Source organism: Cryptomeria japonica, chromosome 5, assembly GCF_030272615.1.
Source record: "Cryptomeria japonica chromosome 5, Sugi_1.0, whole genome shotgun sequence".
NCBI classification, from domain to species: domain Eukaryota; kingdom Viridiplantae; phylum Streptophyta; class Pinopsida; order Cupressales; family Cupressaceae; genus Cryptomeria; species Cryptomeria japonica.
Window position 1 is genome coordinate 625,398,236 of NC_081409.1, and position 23,734 is coordinate 625,421,969.

General features: G+C 35.0%; 1 protein-coding gene across 7 annotated transcripts in view; it reads right to left on the reverse strand.

Moving 5' to 3' along the window:
- Positions 1–16,158: 16,158 nt before the first annotated feature.
- LOC131055065 (pentatricopeptide repeat-containing protein At2g13600) overlaps positions 16,159–23,734 on the reverse strand; it is a 32,668-nt gene continuing 25,092 nt past the window's right edge. For 6 of the 7 annotated variants that reach the window (XM_057989698.2, XM_057989692.2, XM_057989694.2 and 3 more), the window contains 3 exons: positions 20,638–20,730; positions 19,168–20,479; positions 16,159–18,841 (listed from right to left, as the gene is read on the reverse strand). The gene's annotated coding sequence lies outside the window, so the exon portion shown is untranslated. Of the gene's footprint in view, positions 18,842–19,141; positions 20,480–20,637; positions 20,731–23,734 lie in introns of those variants that run through there. The other variant, XM_057989695.2, reaches the window with a different exon arrangement.

Sequence of the window (23,734 nt, forward strand, 5' to 3'; positions counted from 1 at the left end):
GTCTGACTGATATCTCCTAGCACGGGGGGTGAACCTTAATGGCGCCACATGGTTGGGTGGATATTTTTTTACACCCATTGGGTTTTGGTTCATCTTGTATCATGTTTGTGATGTATCTTGGGAAGATTGGAGACTTTCATTATGTACCAGATTCATGTATTCACTCCATTGTTTGTACTCGTGGATATTTTATCCTTATGGATACCCTGGGATGTAATTGATGATCATATGTATATTCTCATGGCAATGTATTATGTATCATGATCCTTTGTAAAGGACAGTGATCATATTTTAGAAGTTTCATTTGTTCTTGTATGTATGGTTAATGTTATTTTGAGTAACACTGTTGTGGGGCCTTGAGGACTAATGCTAGATATTGTTTGCATATCTTATCTTTATCTTGTAGTATCATGTTACTCCATTCTTATGCATGGCATTTTTATTTTTTAATTATTCGCATTTCCATTGGTTTATTTGTTTAAGTCCTCTGGGCCTCATAGCGGGGCATTACACTTCCAAATTTTTCATGTGTCTACCATGTATGTGCATGTACGAAGAGAGATAGGGCATCATAAAACCACATTTCTTTGAGGCATTTTGACAAACATTTTACATGCCTTGTCTATGATTCCACATTTTTCATGCATGTCTACCTTTTTATGCCAAACTGCCTCTCTCTCTCTCTCTCTCTCTCTCTCTCTCTCTCTCTCTCTCTCTCTCTCTCTCTCTCTCTCTCTCTCTCTCTCTCTCTCTCTCTCTATTTATCTATCTATTTACATATAGATATATGTATATACATGCATGTGTATATAAATATACACACAAAGATATGCATCTATTCAACTATGTTATGACAATCATGAGGCAATATAAGATGTAAATTCATTTTGAACAACTTGGAGTGCATCTACACTATCCAATACAATATATTTCAGTGTTTGCATAAAAAATGTCTTCAACATTACTCCTAAAGCTCCTAAACCTAAGTATACTTCTTCACAATTACTTTCCTAAAATAGCATTGAATTCTATATTGTCCAGGTTTCACACTTGAATATAATTAATCTAGGTTGATTTATGCTTATATGTATGCATTTTATTGAATTATTTTGAACAAGGCTTAGGGAAAGCATAGATATGTATGTGTACATACATAGATATATGTGTGCATGTTTCAAACACGTATATGTATCTATTTGTGTTCATATGCATATGCATGCATGTGTATACATTTAAAAAAGCTTTATATGTATATATATATTATTTATTTAATTATTTTATCTTAAGACTTCTATTAATTAAATAAATTTTTATTTATTTAATTCATTCATTTATCCTTTTCTAATTTTTTCCTCATTTATTTAAATTATCCTTTTCCTAAATTAAATAAATACTTTATTTGTTTAATTGGTCTCACTTCTTCTATTAATTAAATAAATATTTATTTATTTAATTAATTCATTAACCTTTTCCTTCTATGACACATGTCATTTATCTCTTAATTTTCCTCTACCTACCCTCTTATTATTTTATTATTTCTTCTACATACCCTTTAATCCTACCCGACCAATTATTATTTGCACCTTTTAATCTTATCCCTCCATTTTCTAAAGTGTCTTCTATATAAGAAGATACTCTCCTTTATTATCAACCCTAATCAACATTCTAATCAGCACTTTATGCAATCAAGCTTTCTTGTGATCAGGCAACATCACAACCACGATCTGTTCTTTGTTGAGATCTTGTGCACAATACAAAATTTGAGAGCAAATATATATCAAACAAGATCAATGGAGATAAGAGATAATGGAGATTGACACCCTACTTGATATGTGAATAGTATTGTTATTTCATTTGTTGATTTAGATGATCTTAGGTATCTCTATTGGTGTATGGTGAATGTTTCATAATAGGAATTAGATTGTTTGTATATATATATATATATATATATATATATATATATATATATATATATATATATATATATATATATATATATATATATATATATGCTTGCAATGGTCATAGTTGCATTTTTCATGCCAATTCCCATTTAGTTTTGGTCCCATTTTGATGGAATAACTTAATGAAACTCCATACCGACAAGTAGCACACTCTTGTGCCAAGTTTAGCTCACGATTTGATGGCATGTATGTGCATGCACACACATATATGATTGTAATGATAATCTTCATTGGAATCATTCATTCTCTTGTCCTAGTGTTAAGGATAAGGTACCATGAGGGCTTTGGGATCTATTTTCATAGAGCAAAGGTATCATGAATCAAAAAAAGCTAGGCTACAGAATTATTTAGAATCTTTTCCTAAAAATAGCAGCCCCTACTTTTTAAACTTGCATTTTCCCACTTGCAAGACTGATAGTTGAACAATTCAAACAAATTTTAGTTAGTATTTTTTTCCAACAGACAAACATATTGTCATCATCAAATTGACCCAGGCTACTATATTTGTAAAGGGAGAAATACATTTATTTATTTATTTGTAGAGATTGTTGTCTTTTGTTTTGCAGAGGTTTTCGGTGATTTGTCTGCAAATTTAATCTTTGACTGTTGGTTTGCTTGCCTCTTTCCATATCAAATGTTAAGGTTAGGCATGCCATGATTCTTATCCTTTTTATACTTTGAAATATCTAATATATACTTAAGAATATATGATATTATTATCATAACACTACACAGGATCATGGTCATGATAGAATACATAAATTTATAGCTCAAAGGTATTCTTTTAAATGTCAATTTGATGGAAATAAAAACATGTACAACAATTTTTATTCTCACTATCTATTGGCTATTTTATTTTTTTCTTCAAATTATTTTATTCTTACACAAAAGTAAAGCTTGTTATGCAATAGGTACTAATAAAATATGTGTCAATCACCCATCAACATGTGGTCATAATTGTGATAAGGTACACACATTTGTGGCTATAAGGCATTAAATTAGATGGAAGGTCTTTGGTAAAACTCAATTTAATGGACACAAAATTATCCACCGAGTTTGATTCTCACTATTTGTTGATAGATGCACTTTTATCCCAAAAGATTTTTGTTTCTCCACCAAAGTAAAGCAAATTGGGTTTATGCAATAGGTACATAGAAGAAAATGTGTGTCGATCATCTATCAACATGTTGTCATGGTATTAAATTGGATGAAGTACAATGATACTATTTTAAAAGTTGATCCTTTAATGGACATAAGGTTCTCCATTAAATTTGATTCATGTAAAATTAAAATACATAAATTTGACATGTTTAAGAAATGTATTCTTTTAACATCTAGAATCTAAAGTTTATTAATTTTCAAGTAATGTATAAGAATGAGATCCAAGATTTCCCCAATTTATAGCCTCAAACATCTAAGTAGGAAAAACCTTCCAAATCAAAAACCATAAGTAGCTAATCCTCATCCATCAAATTCATCAAAAATCTCTCTATTCATCTATATTAATCTCAATCTTTCAAAATTCTAGTCATGAAACTATAAGACATTATCCAACAAGATTAATCCTAATCCATTAAAATATCACTTGAAACCCCTTTCAATCCTAATACCTCTAATGAAATAAAATATGTTAGTGAAAAATTATAACCACAAATACGTCCTAACCCACAAGAAATCCTATGGCGGTGCTAATGGTACCTAGAAAATAAAATTAAACATAGAGAACTTAAAGATTACATTTTCTTCCAAATCTCTTATGTCCACATCATCATCATCGTTTGGTGTTCATGTGTTTGTTGTGCTTTGTGCTTTCATGATTTATTGTTGCGGTAATTATATAGTTGTAGCTTGAAGTTTAAAAGATAAAAAATTAAGTTTTTTGAGGTCCAAAGTGATCCCCACCTTCTCAGTCTTGTGGTGTGTTCAACAAGTGAGGCTTGGAGTTCTCTTGTGATTAAAGGCATGTGTTGAGATGATTACTCTTGATGAGATTTCAGTAGGAAAGTTTGAAGGGCCCGCACCTTGGTTGGACATGAGTTCAACATGGACCTAGGAGGAGATTGCTTTTAGATGAGTCATGATGACTTGGATATCTTGGAGGAGCATTATCATTCCCCAATCTTGGTCTACTTGACGATTTATCACTTGAGGTATTGCCTATTGTTTATTTTAGGTGCTTTATTATGTATGCTTTATCTTTCATAGATATAGATCTTGAGCTATAGATAGATGGTTAGTTTAAAAGAATTCATTTTGAGGGATGGATAACATGGTTATGTCATTGTGTATATAGGCTGATGATATGATGTCACTATGAAAAATTTAGGAGATGGTTATTAGGTTGATTGGTTATTTTAAGTTTGATTTCCTTGGTTTGAGAGCCTTACATCCATGTTGGCATTACACACAATATGTATGTTTGTTTTTTCTTAGAGATTAAATAGGTTGGGTATTGTTATGGCTTTTCTTTTGGGGTGTTGTTAAGGAGATCATACTTGACACGGTTTGCATTTAGAGGTGTATATAGAAGGACATGCTACATGCTTATGATTTGTAGTTTCTCTCTTTGGTCTTGGTTATCTTCTTGGATGTTTGGTTTCACATGACATTGGTTTTGAGGTATGTGTGGAGCTATGGTGATCACTAGGCTTGTGCTCATGCGTTGTCACTTAGTTTATGGGTGATGACATGGAGGTTTCTTTATCTCTTTCCATTGTTGACAGTGAAGAACTTGGGAGAGCTATGAAGAATTGTGGTGAGAGTTGTACTTGTAGCTTATTAGTTTGTAGTTTTTACATATCAATGTGGATGTTCCTTGGTACTACATGATATTGTTTACACCTTCTATGTGATACTATTGGTAGACTTGATATGTATTGATCTTTTTTAGATTTTCATTACCCATGTAGTGGAAGTTTCTAGATGTGTATGTTCTTCATTGACAAGTTTGCATATGAAGCTTGTGATTGCAGTTTATCGGTTGTATATGTTGATGGCATGAGTTAGCACTTTTTATGGGTGTAATTTCATCTATGGATATGGTTTCTTGGTAGCTATTAATGCATATTGATACCTTTGGGTTAGGTGTTTGTGTTTGGGATATCAATTGAGGTAGGAATTATGGTTTGTTGTGATAGTTGAACTTTGCTTTAGATGGCTTCTTATCTTTGTGTAGTGGCATGATGGAGGCTAAGAGAATGCATGTTTGAGATGGTAGGTTGATTTTTGTTGCAAGTATCTTGATGGACCACATGAAGCACTTTGATTCCTTGATAGTATATGTGGCTATGGGAATTGTTCCCTTGTTCATGTTTGAGGTTGTTTGTTACCCCTTATGCAATGTATACAACAAGAGGCAGAATGTTAGGAATTGGGGTGTTGTAGACCTTGCATAATGATTAATTTATTATTATGTGTGATGTGCACCTAGGGGGACCTAGAAGTATGTGCATCACTAGGATTAACATTCTTGGGGCCACTTTATGTGTTATATATAACATTGGGAAATATATATTTAATGTGGGGTCTCACATTGGAAAAATGAATTTGATTTAATATTTTGGATGAATTTTAATAGAGTAGAAACTTAGTACCTAATATTAAATAAAGGGTTAATGGTTTTGTAATCTCATGGTTTTAGTCACATGTAATACTATTTGGTGGTATTGTGTAAGCTTGTTTCTATAAAAGCAAAGAAAAAGGTAATTGTCTTAGGTTCACTAGTTGGGGTATTGAATCTTCTTTTGAGGAGTGCATACGTGAAGCATAGCATGGGATGTGTGGATTTGTGCTTGGACACATGGAGGGTGCATTGAAGAGGCTTGATGTTTTAGAGGTGTTCACAAAGGCTCTAAAGATGTTTTATTACTGATTAATACATTGATCATGGATGCTTTCAGAGGCTATGATTTTCTCTCTTAAGGGTTTTCCCAGGTTATATCTTGTGTCATTTTTTATGGTATGTTGCCTATTCTTTTACATATGGATTATGAATACTTGTATGCGTAGATTTCTCTTTTGGGTCATGTGGAAATTGTTATTATATGGTTATAAGTTTTATTTTCAAATGATTGTAAATTATTTCGGTATGAAAATGGAGATTTGCTAACCAATGCATTTTAAAATGTAAACTATCATTATTGTGTTAATTTGATCATACATGATCTTAAGGTATCTATTCTAATTCCCTAAAATAAAAAAATGTAATTGAGAAAAAAAATGTTGGTTGGGATGACTAACTTAATTGTACATAATTGTTGAATTGTCAAAATGTGGAATTCAAATAATTATATTTTATTGATTTTAAGAATTAGAATCGTAAATTTGTTAACATTGTGTGCAAAAAATGAAGCATTCTTGTCATCCAAATGGTACACACCAAATCATATTCATAGTATGCAAATTTCTTTATTATCAAATTGATAGTGTAATTATAATTATCTTGTTTCAGCTAATTATATCATGATGTATTGACATTGGTAATCAATGTGTATATATAAAATAATAGATGAGAAGACATCAAGAACTAATCATATCATGATGTATTGACGTTGGTAATCAATGTGCATATATAAAATAATAGATGAGATACAAGAGAATCATCAAGAGCTTATATCATGGTGTATTGGCATTGATAATCAATATGCATATCTAAAATAATAGATGAGAAGCGGAGAATCATCAGACTCTCTGTGAGTTTTTTTTGTGTTTGTTTGTTTTTTTTTGTTTTTTTTCTAAAAGGATAAAAATTTCCTTCTTGTGTTAACCAGAGTATTTGATTGTACCTCAATTGAACCCCTTTCATATTAAAATATGAAAATAAAAAATAAGAAATAATTCGATTTTCTTGCCTTAAAATCTTGGCCATGACATGGTTGAGAAAAACTACAAGTCCTCAACATAGAGGAAAGGGCCAATATTAAATAAGGTCATCCTGAAAAACCCATCAGTAATTCATGTTAGAAAATCTCATCATTGAGTTGATGGAAATCCAATTGCCGTGAATAGCAATCCACAGATAGAAAAAGCCTTAATTCCTTACAATTTATCCTCAGCACTGTACTAAACTTGTTTTAGGCACATAGCCTGATTCCTTCATCTTTCTTGCCAATCTCAACAAATAACAGTAATTTCTTCTGTCAGTTAGCGCATTGTACCTTTCCGGCAATCATGGTGTTCCATGAGGTCAAATTTTTAGAAGGCATTCTTTCAAACACTTGAGCTGCATCATCTATACTCCCACATTTGATATACATATGGACAAGAAAGCTTCCTGCGCTTTCGGATGACTCACACCCCCTTCCAATAATATGGGTGTGGAGCTGCTTACCCAGTTTCAACAGTGCCAGGTTGGCACATGCATTTTGAATACTTGCAAAGAGAACGCATCAGGTTTAACATCTGTTCATATCAACTCCTGATATAGTTTAAGAGCTTCTTTAATATAACCGTTCCGAACATAACCCGCAATCATGGCAGTCCATGACACATCATCCCTTTCAGGCATTTTGTCAAACACCTGATGAGCAGCTTTCATGACTCCACATTTGGTGTACATATCAACCATGGCATTCCATGAGGTCAAATCTTTAGAAGGTATGCTTTCAAACACTTGAGCTGCATCATCCGTGCTCCCACATTTGGCATACATACCGAGAAGAGAGCTTGCTGCGCTTTCAGATGACTCACACCCACTTCTAATAATATTGGTGTGGAGTTGCTTACACAGTTTCAACAGTGCTAGGTTGGCACATGCACTTTGAATACTTGCGAAGGTGAATGGATCAGGCTTAACGTCTGTCCATAACAACTACTGAAATAGTTTTAGAGCTGCTTTGTTATAACCATTCTGGACATAACCCGCAATCATAGCCGTCCATGACACCACATCCCTTTCAGACATTTTGTCAAACACTCGATGAGCATCTCTCATGGCTCCACATTTGGCATAAATATCAACCATGGCATTCCCAACAAAGAAATTTGTATAAAATTCAGCCCTCAGAACCTAAGCATGGATCATTTTTCCATCCAACAAAGCTGCCGAACTCCCACAAGCAACTAGAACAGTTACTAGAACAATACTATCTTGCTTAATATTGCCCTGCTACATTTGACAAAGTAATTTCAAGGCCTCCTCACCAAACTGATTTTTGGCATATCACCCCATCATGGCATTCCATGAGATAGCGTTTCGGTTAGGCATTTTATCGAACACTTGGCGTGCATCTCCTAGACTTCAGCCTTTTGCATATAAATCAACAAGTGCACTACCAACAAAGATATTTGACTCGAATCCGGTTTTAATAATTCACCCACGCATCTGTTTCCCTGGGTGTAAAGCTAAAACGTTGGCACACAAATTGAGAGCGGACGGTAATGTAAACTGATTGGGTTTTACGCCATATTTGACCATCTGGAAGAATAATCGCAGGGATTCCCTGCTCCTCCCATGCTGCTCATACCCTGAAATCACTGCACTCCAAGTTACTACATTTTGCACAAGCATTTTGTCAAACAATTCGCGTGCATTCTGTAAATTTCCAGATTTGGTATATTCTGTTATTAATTTATTGCAGGATGATAGATTTTTTTATTGATCGTGGGCTTCATCTGCAATACTCTCATACTTGACGTAGTTATTGAGGAAGCGCTTACTCCCAACAAAATAAACCCTCAATAGTGGTACTGGAAATCGAATGGGTATCCGTTTGCCTAACATCAAGTTGAAGTTGAATTTTCCCCCTGTATTGGAATGCATTCTGATTGTACGACTGCTTATGTACATTGATGTACAGGTGAAGGCAAGAAAAGTATATAGTAAACCCAAAACCTGAGTAACGGATGCCTAGAGGCTGAATCATTTAAATGACCTCTACGAGATTAAATAGTCTATAAAATCCATCCTTAATTTATCTAAGGATTCTTTTCTTGGATCTCCTATTATATGTTCATATGTTGACAATTAAATTAAGTTGGTTTAGTTCTTGGTGTCTACTTCTGTTTCGTTTGATGGGTTTTGTCTTATTGGTAATTTTTAAAGTAATTTTTTATTTATGCATTGTTGAAAAAAGGGGATCAAATTATTTTGATAAGATTTTAGAGAATTGAAGCTTATTTTCTATACAAAATTATTTGTCAATTAAATGTGATTAATCTTAAGAATTTGGATAATTCATTATTTAACTTTTAAACTTTATTTATACAAAATAAAGGTATAATTCTATCATTTTTTTATATAAATATTCTATTGGCATTTCTAATATAGTGAAAAAGAATAAGAATCTCTCTATATGCATTATTTGGAATATTTTAAACTTCCATTAGCATTGTTAACAAAGATTTTGTAAATGGGTTATAACTTTGTTGTTACGTTGGGGCCCTCGTCTTTGAAAGTTATGAAAATCAACACTAATGGTTCTCCTCGAGGAAATCTTGGTCCTGGTGGGATTGGTAGAGTGGCGTGTGATAATTCTAGTACTATTCAATTTATCTTTTCTATCTATAAGGGTATGCATACTAACAATTTGATGCAGGCTCTTGCCATTTTGTATGTTGTGGAGCGTAGTTCTGAACTTGGGTGGAGAAGGATCATTTGTCAGTCGGATTCTCACGTGGTGCTGACTTTGTTGAATAGGCAATGGTTAGAAGATGTCAACTGGCATTTGGTAATGATTATTAATCAAATTCTTCAATTGTGTGCTTCCTTGGACTCTGTAACTTTTTGTCATGTTCCAAGGGAATGGAATGGTGTTGCGGATTGTTTGACCAAATGGGCTTTTGATCATATGCAAAATTGGAACATTATGGATAGGAGACAATTACCCCAAGATTTGCTCTTTATGTCGAGAGGCATCTCCAGTGACACACAAATATCCGTAAACAAAAAATTGATTCTGAATAAATTTGGCATGTAGATGACAAGTAAATGCGTGCATGTTTGAGTTTCTCTATAAGTATTGTTTTATTGCTCTGAATAAAATAGAATCATTGCCACTTGTCTCTAAGTATATGAAAGTATTACATCTTTAATGAGAGTAAAAGAGTGCAACATTATTCAGCTCCATGTCCTTTTTGTTATGTCGAGAGGCATCTACAACGACATACAAATATTCATAAACAAAAAATTGATTTTAAATAAATTTGACATGTAGATGATAGGTAAATGCATGCATGTTTGAGTTTCTCTATAAGTATTATTTTATTACTTTGAATAAAATAGAATCATTGTCACTTGTCTCCAAGTACATGAAATTGTTACATCTTTAATGAGAGAAAGAGTGCAACATTATTCAGCTCCATGTCCTTGACAACTAATAAACATGCAAGACAATTATGTGATATCTCTCGGCATTATTTTACGTATATTTTTAATAGAATATAAGTATACTAGTAAGTTAGACCAATTAGTGGAGAATGACAGGGTTGTGCAATACTCTTGCTTTGTATTTCTTCTTGTGATTGAATAAATTTTTGCCTCTCTTTAAGTTTAAGATGCATCCATCTTAAAACAAATATTTCATCAAGTCTTTTTTTTTAAATGGAAGTCGGTACCTCTTTAATGTAGAATATATAAGAGGTCTACATAATTTGTATTGAAATACCATATTGAAGTTCTTTTGATTTTTCTATTGTAGAAACAAAATTAAAATATTTTGTGGGAGTTCATCATGTGACTTTAAATTGGATTCTATTTAGAAAGAAAAATTAGCCACATCCATCACTTCCATCAAGATTGATAGATCTCATTTCATAAATTTCACATTTTCTTACACCCAAAAAGATATAGGTTTAAGAAGATGAAAATAGTATTTGAAGTTTATAAGTTCAAATAAACACAATAAATTCTAAAACACTAAATAGGAGATTAAAAAAAACTAAAATATATAAATTCTTTGAATGTTTACTTCTTATAGATTGCAAATAAAAATTCTAATTGTATAATCAAACTATAACATTGTAATTGGTTGTAAATTATATTGAAAATAAATGGTAATGGTTGAAGTGTTTTTTATGGTTCACACATTGTGTTATAGAATCATTTTTATGCTTCAGTCTTTCTTGTGTAATTTTGTTTAGCATAAGCGTATTTTAAGTGTAAATGTTTTCAAATATCATTTAGCTTTACTAGCTGAAATTATGATCACATTTTTTACAATTTTTTTTCTCTCAATAAAAGTGGAAGACCACTAACTTTATTAATTATAATTTTTATACAATCTTGGTTCAAAGAGCTCCGGTAGAAAAAAACCAGGCAAAGAAAACCTCTGGTCTTGCTCATAAAAAGTCCCAATGGGAAGATAATATAGTCGATTACATTTGAAGTAGAGAAGTGAAAAATCCAAACCAGCCCCAATCCATCCCCAAAAACCATAAAGGCCAACAAAGCATGTTACAAAGATAGTACCCAACCCCCCAAATTGTGTTTAGCAGATACAAAACTGTCAAAGAAGAATCCAAACAAACGAGCATCAGGAGTGCAGAAACCAAGTACTAGAACCCTCATCTGGAGGGGACAAAGGCTGGGAAGCAACTTCATTCTGATTATTCGGAGCAACCACCTGTAGAGACACAACTACACTCGGAAGAGACATAACTGCCTTCATCGAATCAAGAAGAAAATGTATACCTTAAAACACATTAACAGCCACAGCCAAAATATTTGGAGAAACATGATCTAAAAAAACTACAAGAGCAAACATAATGTCATCATATAGGTTAGAAATCAAACCACCTCTTAAAAGTGAAAGTAATTCACAGTGCCATCCACTAGATAGTAGTTTAGACCGAGATACAAAACCACGATAAGGAAAAGCACCAAGCTCAAAATGATAAGAAGACAAAGCATTATCCAAATCAGAAGCAAAATAAAGAGAGGGATGAAAGTATGCATCCAATAATGCCTGAACCAAAGAAGCATCCAAGAGCATATCCATACATGCAATAATAAAACAAGAAGCAACTTCAGCAAGGAAAATATTAGTATTCTCCACCAACCACCGTTTGCCCACCTTACGAAAAGCAAGAGAAAACTCCGAAGAATGAATTTTAAACAATCTGCCAAGCTTCTCATCGTCAAAAGCACGAGGATCCTGAAAATCACACTGCTTAACATGCAAAGAAATTCTATAACCAGTAGCCTCCATCACAAGAAAACCACAATGAAAAATAAGACACAGCAGAATGTCATGAGCATATTAAAAAGAATTGACACATCATTAATAAGAAAGCTTATCACAAAAGTGACTGGGGAATGACCCAAGTGTAATAAAAATGATATAAGATCAGAGATCTGCACGAGCTAAATCACAGAACACCGTACCAACAAGCATACACAGGCAACCACCTTAGAGGAAAACAATCAATAAGCATCATTAATGAGCAAGCATAAGTCCCGCATCCATTGAAAGATATTCGCACGAGCCATATCCCCAACACCATGCCAACAAGCACACACAAGCCGCCACATCAGTGGACAATAAACATAAGCAATGCCAAATAACAGACGTGCAAGCCGCCACTATTGAGGACTATAATCATTAAACCATACATATTAGCAAAGATGTCGTGAAAGCATTCCAATACAAACTTTATGGTAATGCAAATAAGAAAAGAGGATCAGAACGATACCCCAAATCGAATCAACTCAAGAGCTAGACACCGGCCAGCACATCTTTTGAAATTATGAACAAGCACGCAAATTTAATGTGGTGAAGTAAAGTAACCAAAAAGGCCCCATACACCATCACACTAAACTGCATACATGTTAACAATTCCAAACAAAATGCAAGGTCGAGGCAAAGCAAAAGAGTATGACCGAAAGGAGATCTTAAGACTTCAAAGGCAAAGGAGGCAAACAACTCTCATCAACATCAACCAAATTTTGGATATTCTCATTTAAAGCCTTATTTGCCAAAAAATCAGCAACATAATTAACCTCTTTGTAACAATGAGAGATAGAAAAAGAGTTAAAGAACTTAATCTGCAACAAAACCTTATCCAACCAGTATTGTAGGTGCCATGAATTACAAGTTCAATTAGTAACTGCATAAAAGATAACTAAAGAATCTCTTTCAATCACAACATCTTTAAGATTTAATGAAATTAGCAAATCAAGCCCAACAGATAGTGCATGAATTTCAGCCACGTTATTTGTCCCATCAAGAATACACTGACATCTAGCTTTAATAACTTTGGAAGTTTCATCAGTAACCACAACCCCAATAGCAGACTTCCTTGGGTTGCCCCGAGAAGCACCATCAAAATTTAACTTAAATTTGGATTTGGGGGGGGGGAGAGGGTGTAACCAAACCACCTCTTTTCTATTAATTGAGGAAAACCTTTTCTTAGGAATAGCCCCTTGAGAAGGAAGTAAATGTAAAGTCGGCCAATGCCTTATGATCCAATTGTCCCAAGAAGTGAAAGTGCATTTAGGACTCAAACCTTTGTAAATAAAAGCCAAGGCAGATTCCGAGATGGATTTCTCAACACAGAAGAAAACATCTGACAATGAGGAAAACTGCTTCCTAAAAATTATATTATTCCTTTCTAGTCGAATCTTCCAAATCAGAGTAGAAGGGGCAATAATCCACAAACAAGCATAAAAAGAAGATGAACATAAAAACGGCCAACCCCTAAAGTGAGACCGAAGATCCCCACATAATGTCACAGACCAATTTAATTTATTAAAAAGCCAATACCAACATTCTGAAGCTAAAGGACAATGAAGAAAAAGATGCAACTGATTCCAAGGAACAACCACACAAAACAAATGGAAAGACAATAGTGATGCCCAATCTATCCAACCGCATACCCGTGAGAAATCTACCGAAATCTACCTTGGACAGCCAGCCATGCAAAAGCGGCAAGCAATATGCCAAAACAGCCTAGAGGGCCATACATCCCCCCTACAATTAGCAGATAAATACTTGTATCCATCTTTAACCAAATACTCCCCAGACTTAGAATGAACCCAAATTAGCTCATCATCAGTCTTAGAATAGACAAGTTGATGCTTACTTAACTCCTCAACATATGCAAATTTGAACTCTTGATCAACTGGGAAAGACTATTGATTTCCATCTGGCAACCAGCACAGAACCAGAGAAATCCACATAAAAATAATCAGCCACAAAACGTCCCTAAGAAGATTTCAAATGAGACATAAGAGACGACCAATCTCTAAGACTAGTCAGAGCAGAAAAACCATTCCAAACTTCCTCCCAAAATCTAGCTTTTCGACCATTGTGCACAAGCCAAGATAAAATGGGAAGAATTACAGATCTACATTCAGACATGAAATTCCAAATTGCAGAGCCCTTAGGAAGTGAGGAGGCAGTAAAAATAGCCTCCCTGGGACAATCTCTTAAGTATTTTGCAAATAAAATAGATGCCCACTTAGAAGAGGGTTGTTTATATAATTTCCACACTGACTTAGCACCTAAAGCCAAATTATGCTTACCCTGCACCACCCCTATCCTTCAGAGAGCAAACCTTATCCCAAGCCAACAAAAGAATTCGAGGCCTATTATTCATATTATCATTCCACAAAAAAGACCTCAGAGTTGACTGCAAATTAGTAACTGATTTCTTGGGAGCCTTTAAAACGGACATCAAATAAACAGGAACCGCATTTAAAACATCCTTAATAAGCACTATCTTCCCTAGAAAGGTAAGCCATTTATGAGTCTTAAGAGAGAATCCTTAATGAAACAAAAGAAGAGATTCTTTCCCAAAAGTTATGTTTCTCAGATCCAGTAAAAAAAGGAGTCCCTAAATACTTACAAGGAAATTGACCAACATTAAAACCCCAAAAGTTAATCAGCCTTGATTGCACCAAGGGAGACACATTAAGAAATAAAATCTTAGATTTAGCACTATTCACCTTCTAACCAGAGAAAGCAAAATAATTTTTTATAATCCTACTAATAACTTTTGCCTCATTCATAGTGGCACGTCCAAACAATAAAGTATCATCAGCAAAAAGGCAATGAAAGTGTCTAACAGCCATATTTGGAATACTAATACCCTTCCAAAGACCACTCTCCCTTGCAACCAAAATAGCTCTGCTAAAAGCTTCAGCTAAGATAATAAACAAGAAAGGAGACAAAGGGTCACCTTGCCTAAGGCCTCTGGAACAAGCGAAAAAACCACACGAGGAGCCATTTAAAATCACAGAAAACCTAGTAGTAGAAATACATGCATAAATCCATCTCACCCACTTGACCCCAAACCCAAACTTTTTAAAAACATATGAGAGAACCTGCCAGCTAACCCTATCATAAGCTTTCATCATATCTAATTTAAGAATAATAGCAGGAATAGAAAGATGAGAGATAGAATGCAAAATCTCATGGGCCACAATGGCACCTTCAGCCCTCTCCCTACCCAAAACAAAACCACCCTACTCACCCAAAACAATCTTGGGAATAAGCTTGGTAAGCCGCACAAAGATTGCCTTAGTTATAATCTTATATAATGTATTACATAACGCAATTGGTCGAAAATCAACAAAGGACTTAGGATCCTCTGTTTTTGGAATAATGGAAATAAGGGTTGTGTTTAACTCTTTCAGAATGGATCTGTTACACCTAGCCTCCTCTAAGACAAGAAGGAGCTCCTCCCCAAGAAAAGACCAACACTTTTGAAAAAATAGAGCAATAAAACCATCCGATCTAGGAGCCTTGTCAGGTGCCATAGAGAAGGCAACCTCCCTCACTTCATGAGCAAAAAAAGGAGCCATTAGCATCTTATTATCTTCTATAGAAATAAGTTGAGGGATAGTCGAAGCAAAGCTATCATCAAAAGCAAAAGTTTCCTCAGTCAACAAAAATTAAAAAAACCTGACAGCCTTAGCAACAATATCTTTCTCCTCAGAAAGAAATACCCCATCAAAATCTTGAATACAAGAAATCCTACTCCTTTGACATTTTATTATAGTGGATGAATGAAAAAATTTAGTGTTCCTATCTCCTTCAACAAGCCATAGATCCCTAGATTTCTGCCGCCAATAGATTTCCTCACGAGAAAGAACTTCCTCAAGATGAGAATTTAACAATTTATGCTTAGCAAAGGCAGCAAAATCCATCCCAATATTCATAATCACATAATTTAAAGCTTCAAGCTTTTCTTGGATTCTAGATTTTTCAGAAAAAAAAAAAAAAAAAAAAAAAAATTTAAATGCAAGACATCCCAGGACTTAAATCTTTTCTTTAATAAAGGAAAGTTTTTTGACGAAGCGAAACATTCTAGTTTCAGACATAAAAGGGGCCGAGGCCCACCACGATTCCAAGAGCATCAGAAAAGAAGGATCTCTAAACCACATAGGCTCAAATTTAAACGAAGATTTTCCAGAAGCCCTATCATCCAAAAAAGACAACAAGATTGGAAAATGATCAGAGTCTGAATTGGGCAAAACCATAGCAACAACATCCACATCTGAAGAGATCCAATTATCGGAAATAAAAGACCAATCAAGTCTTTCAGCAATCTGTGAAAAAACTTTCCTCATATTTATCCAAGTAAAAAGACCATTCAAAGTTTGACAATCCAACAAACCATTATTTTGAATGAAAGTAGTAAAATCAACCACAACACGTTTATTTGGTAAAATGCCCCCAATTTTATCATCCTCACAAGAAATAGCATTAAAATCTCCACCAAGTTGTCCCTGAAGGAGGGAAGAAGCAACAGTTAAAGAATCCCAGAGGGCTCTTTTCCCCAAGATAGACATTGGACCATTAACATTAAATAACCAGAATTTAATATTAGAAACCCTTCTTTTTACCAACGCCAACATCCAGAAAGGGGCAGAGACAACTAGAGATAATTCAGTAGAAACATCATTCCAAAGAAAAGCTAAACCTCAAAAGCCTCCGCAGAGGGGGAAACACAAAATTTCCAAGTTTTCCAATTAGGAAACAAAAATTCAGCACCATACAGACTTAATTTAGTTTCTTGCAACATAAGCACATCGCACTTCATTAAGTCCAACTGCGACTTAATCAAGCGTCTCTTGTTAGGGGCGTTTAAGCCCCTAACATTCCAAGAAACGACCTTCATTGTCGTCGAGAGGAGGCATTCTCTCCCCTCTTTTCAATAGAATCACCAAAACCAACTATGTCCACCCCAAAAGATGCCTGAAGAATATGTTTGGAAGCAACCGACCTTGTAAAAGGAGGACTAAACTTTATTTTCCTTTTCATAGAACCAGAGCCTGGGCTCAAAAGCGTAGACTGAATGCCAGCATCTATTTCCAATTGCGTATGAAACGCCTTTGGCTTCCTACCTCGTTGCACAGGAGAGGGTAATGGGGAGAAGGGAGACAAAGGAATTTGAACCAAAGGTTTGTTAATTGCAGGATCAAATTCAACTTTATTAACAAAACACAAGGCATTCTCACAATCCAGAGCTTTATCTGGAGAGAAAATTTCAAAAGGATTTCAAGTCGAAGGGATAACTAAGGAGGAATTCAAATTAACCAAGTCCTGATCAATCGCATCTACCACCTTATCAGTAACATCATTATTCAAAGTAATATTATGCTCAAAAACCAGCCTCTAGACTTGAGAAATTAAACTCTCATCAGGAATGAAAGAAGGCAAGTCAAACCCATGAACCAAAGGGTGTAACTCCCCCTGAGGCAATCCACCCTCAAGCCCTTGAACAAATTTAGCAGAATTCATAACCAAACCCCCCTCATTATGAAGCCCTAAAGGAGAATCTATTCCCATAAGACTCTTATCTTTCTGCACATCCTCCACAAGGAGAGATGCATCCCCAAGAGGGACAACATTCTCCATATTAGAAACCCCAATAGGATTATTTGACTTTGACAGACACATAAGGTGAGAAACAATGTGCCTTCAATTTTCATGTCTGACAGAAGAATCTAGGTTATCAACATTTATATTAGCAGACTTTGAGGGCCAAACCACCTTATCACCAAACAACAATCCTTTAAGGGTAGTAAATAAAGAAGAATCCATAACCACAGAGCACTTAACAAACCATTCAGAATCATGAACGATGCTCTACCACCAAATCCCATCAATAGATTTTAAATTACAATTGCAAGGAACCACAGAGGATGAGGTAAGTAACACACAAATCTTAACCCTAAAAACCCCATCCTCAAATGCCGAATGCGAATGAATAAACTTTCCAAAGGAATCCCCAATTCTTTGTAAAATATCAGGGTCAGAAAATTCATATGGAAGCCCAGGTAGCAAAAACCAAGTAGGGATAGTTTTAACAATATCCTGAGAAGCAGAAAAAAGAGGTTTCCATTTTTCAACAAAAAATAAATTACAACCAAACCAAAAGAACAGCTTTGCCAGAGCCTGTTGTTTAGCATCCTCAAAATCAAAGATAATAGTGAAAGAGCTCGAAGAAAGAACTTGAAAGTAAAGCGTACCATACCAGAGCGAATGAATCTTATGATGAAGCTTTGAGAGCAAAATATTATCAACCCAAACCTGAATTAATACGGCCAAAGAATACAAATCCCTAGTTTTTTTGTCAAATGGGGCTTCAACCGCAGAAATAGAAGGTATCGGCAACCATACCTTATCCACCGAGTTCTCCTTACCCAAAGGCTTGTCCTTATCAAGAACGGCTGGAGTTGCCAAAGATGGCCGTAAAACCCCTGCGGAATTTTCAACAACCACCTTGCCATAACCTACAATGATTCTAGGGTTATTTCCAGACCCCCCATTTCTCTGAAAATTTGCAGATGAATCCTGAGAGGCTTTCTGGTTAGGCATCTCTACTTTCTTCTTCTGCAGACGAAAAAAGCCCTTGAAGTATTTAGACCTTGGCCACCCATTATCCCTATGCCACTCCTTCTCCAAAGCAAGCACATCAACCCACTTCCCATTCTGAAATACCCATTAAGGAATATGATCACTTTACAATTGAATAACATTAAGTTTTGTATATACAAGAAAAAAAAAAAACTTATTTTTTGACATTCAAAGTAGGATGGTTTGAAATACAAATAATGAGTCAATACTAAAACTTTATTAATTAAGATATTAATAATTTAACAAAATAAATTATTATTTATTTAATCATTCTGCAATATTCAATCAGAAATACGAGATTAAGAATCAAGAATATATACAAACGGATACAATTTCCAAGCATGAGAAGATTGAGGCAAGATTAAGGGAAAAAGGGACAATAAAAAAGATAATTGCTTTACCTGAGTTGCATAATCTATAGATGGTATTAACTGTTGCTGCTGCTTTCCAATCTATGAAATCATTGCCTCTTGCTCTGACCCAACAGACTACAGTTGTCTCCAAATCCTCAGTTTCTTCAGCCTTCCTTTCGTAGATTACAGGTGGCGTTTGTTCTTTTTTTCTTTTCTTTTTTTTGCAAGCTCATTTATTGCTGAGCTACAGATTTAGAAGTTTCGTTGGTAAAAAGACTGTTTTCCAATTTAGTTTTGAGAGAATAGAAAATTTTATTGGTTGCTTGGCTCAGGATCGGGCCTGTTTTGGAATCGTCAACAATATAAATGATTTTCCTTGCTTGAGAGTACACCTCGAAGGAATCTTTCACTCTTTGAGGAGAAAAAAAAATCATCAGAAATGCAAGCTTTGTCATTTTGTTCAGCGCAAGTCAAAGAGAGGTGGATCAAGATACTGATGAGTGACACTGCTGTCATTTTCCAACATCTTGCAATGCTTTTCAGGGTCCAAACAATTCACACTTACACACTCAGGCATCTTTGTCCTCACCAAAAATTGAATCAAGTCTTGACAGCTACTATTTCCCCATCTTGGATGCCTTGCACGATTAGTTCTTTTTCTTTTGCAATGGATTCCTTCTTATCTACCCACAGACTTTCTGGAGTCTCCCTCAACATCTTTAAGCCATCGAAAACTTTTTGATATTTTAAACACTCTTTAGCTAAATCTTTTAAGTGCTTTGCTAACATCTTGGAAATTAATTTATTGATACATTTTTGTGAAAGATGCCAGTAGAAAGGAACCAACATGCTTTGCTAAATAATGCCATGAGACAGTATAGCCTCAGTGCCATAGTAATATATGTGGCAATTCTACTTTGACAATCTAGCTAGCAATGAGCTCTTTAATTTTCTCATCCAGCCTTTTGGCTTGGGGCAGCTGAGGTTCATGGAACTGCAGTAGCTTAGTAATGTACCTCATCCAAAAATCGTCCATCCACAATCCTTCATGCCAGGGTTTAGATTGCCATCTTTTGTAATGACCCACAGCAGTACAGCATCTCCCTCCAATTATAACCAATACCATGACAACAAACACACATTACAATATAGTGGAACTAAAACTGAGAAATGCAGCTGCAAGCATTGTGAAAAGCAGGGCCATTCACTCCAATGGTCAAGTGTACAGAAATATGCATACTCTATCATACAGCAATTGATTCAGCAAAAACCAAAATGAATACAACCCAATGCAACAGCTCAAACAATTTTCTTCAAAATTAAAGGTGCCTGGAACAGTTTTTTCAGAAGATGAAGGAACCTGCAAAATACAACAGTGTAAGGCTGAACCCTAAATGTAAACAATTCAATAAAGTAGCTAGACCAATTTTCTTCATTAGGTAAGGTACCTAGGCCAATTTGCTTCCTAAGGTAAAGTAACCTGCAAAATATGATAAAATGATAAGGTGCTAGGCTCACTTTGACAATGTGAGCAGTTCAAAACAACAGATAGACCAATTTTCTTCGTAAGGTAAGGTACCAAGGACAATTTGCTTCATAAGGTAAAGCAACCTGCAAAACATGATAAAATGATAAGATAGTTAAGCTCACTTTGACTGTTCAAACAAAAAATTTCCTCCTGAAAACCATTCAATGTACAATTGAAATGAAGCATTCAATTCTTACATAGAAGCTAACTCTTAAGAAGAAAAAGAACATAGAATAAGACATTCATTTTGTATCAACACTTCAACATAATTTTTATCAATGATCAATGAAGATGAATCTGAATGGACGTCGGTAAGTTGGTAGATTCACGTGTACCTCATAACATGATGTGATAGGAACTTCAAGTCTCACTCACACAATATAAGCTACAAATTTGAAATCATTCATGAGAGAATTTGTGTATAAGTCTTTTGGCTGTGATGATAGAAAGAAACATTTGCAATTACAAAATCTGACGAAAATCCAATTTCAATTATACTTTGATGTTTGTCCATAACCTCTTCCAAAGCTCCAATTTGAGCAGAGGCAGGCAGGATGCTGGTTTGTATTTGCTTACAAGTTTCTAAGGCACTCTCATCAAACCCATTTTAAACATATCCTGCAATCATGGCATTCCAAGAGGCCACATTTCTTTTAGTCATTTTTTCAAACAGCTCACGTGCCTTGTCTACGCTTCCACTCTTGCATACAGGTCTACCATATGTGTGTGTGTGTAGAGAGTGATAGCATATGCATCCTTGTCTTTCTCTACACACACACATTCATTTAGGCATTTTACCAAACAGTTCACATGCCTGTGCTTCCACATTTTCCATGTGTCTACCATAAATGTACATATATAGGGCATCATAAAACCACATTCTCTAAGGCATTTTGACAAACAGTTTACATGCCTTGTCTATGATTCCACATTTTTCATGCATGTCTCCATTTACGTGTGTACCTCTTTCTGCCCAACCGTCTCCCCTTTTCTCTATCTCTCTCTTACACAGATAAATGTATATACATATGCATATGTGTATACGAATACACACACACAAACATATACATATATTCAACTATGTTGTGCCAATCACTAGGCAATATAAGGTATAAATTCATTCTAAACAGCTTGGAGTGCATCTACACCATCCTGTAAAACAGATTTTGGCATCTGCATTAGAAATGCCAACATCATTCCTAGAGCTAAGTACACTCATTCACAATAACTTTCCTAAAATAGCATTCAATCGTCCATTCCCACACCTAAAAATAAATAATCTAGCTTGATTTATTCTTATGTGTATGCATCTTATTGGATTAGCTTGAACTAAGCTTAGCAAAAGCATAGACATGTGTGTACATAAATAGATGTGTGTGTGTGTTTTTCTCACTGTTGGTGTAAATTATGTTTCATAATTACACTTTACTTAAGTTGACTAAGGATAATGCATTTCATAGTAATTTGCATATGAGACACTTAGGGAATTGTGCATCTAGGGAAGATGGGTGTAGGAGAAATTCCACCTTTTGTGGTGTAACTTGTTATCACATTCCACCTTCGGTGGGTGATCCACCTTTAGTGGAATTATCTATTATTTCTTCTACCTACCCCTACCTACCCTTGTATCTCATTAGGCCACATGTCATAATTGTGTGCTCTCATTTCCCTATGGCCTTGCCTTTATAAGCAGGCTCATCTTCATTGTATAGTAGATCGATTTTTGCATCTTGATGAGAATACAGTTTGTTCTTGTCAATCTTTGTCTCTCTTGTGTTGTGCTATTCATTGGCCTCTAGATCTTGGTTGTTATTGGCAAAATTTCACATGGTATCAGAGCCATTAGAGTGCCATTGGTTTGCAATTTGAGAAAATTTTGATGCAATTTGGGTTTTTGTATATTGGGGTTTTCTATTGCAAGTTAATATTGGAGCTTGTTGGGTCAAATCTGAGGTAACCATTGGATTGAGGTTCGAGAAAGTCAGAATTGCCTTTTGTTTCGTCGAAATCCGACACCGGAGGCCAAATCTACAGCCATTTGAAGGTGGAGGGTAGTTACTTGTCCCAAGAGCGCTCTGCAATTTTGGAGCACTTTGGCCAAAATTTGATATCACCATCATGCTCAAAAGGCCCAAAAACCTAAAGTTTGCCTGTTCATTCACCCAAATTAGAGCAATTGATCTAGAGCTGAGAAAAAATCCGCCCCCCCCTTAGCAGTACGATTGCTATTGCAGACTGGTACGATTCTTTAAAAAAATGTTTTTTATTAACTTGCAATTAAAACAAATAAAATCGAGAAATATTAATTAAGGGGGGACATTTCTTTTCGTTTTTGGATTTTTATTGTTTCAAAAATAAGTTTTTTTGCGGGCATTTGGTTTGCTTACGATGTTGTGTATTGTAGTGTTGTGACGTCTTCACACATCGCCCCATTGCAAATGGGGACCCCCACTTTTCGCTTTTTAGAGTATAAGTTTTGCCTAGTTTCCTAGTGTTTGCCTTTGCCGATGAGAGGGTTTTTTGAATTTTGAATAGGATCATGTGTTTAAAATGTCAAAATGTTAGAGTCATCCTGAGCTTTGCCTAAGTCTAGGTGTTGCCTTAGGGTTTTGATTTATTCTTGCTAAGTGTTGACCTTCTTGAGCGTTAACGTGTTTTAAACACGCATATCGGTAATTTTAAAGTGCCAACATATTTTCAGACCTTTTGGAGTTGTTTTCTCGCTCCTAGGTATTATTCAAGTTGATTTTGCACTTTATCCCGATAATTTCCTAGTGTTTCGCTCATTTTTTGGAAAATTTGCTGAAGTCCAATCTAATTTTGAAGTTTCTAAGTGATTTTGAGTGGTTAAAATGCCAAATTCCAAGGGTTAGGAGGTCAAATTCCATGCTAGAGGTGTTTTTCCCCTCATATTCCAGACTACCCACCCTTTTCCCCCACTCAAAATCCAAACTACACATGGGTTTCCCCTTAAATCCATACTAGCTATGATTTTCTACCACTGTTTATCCATGCCTGAATCGATTTTCCCGTGGAAGTGCTAAAATTTGGCTAAGTGTCAGGAATTTTCCAAACTACCATCAATTT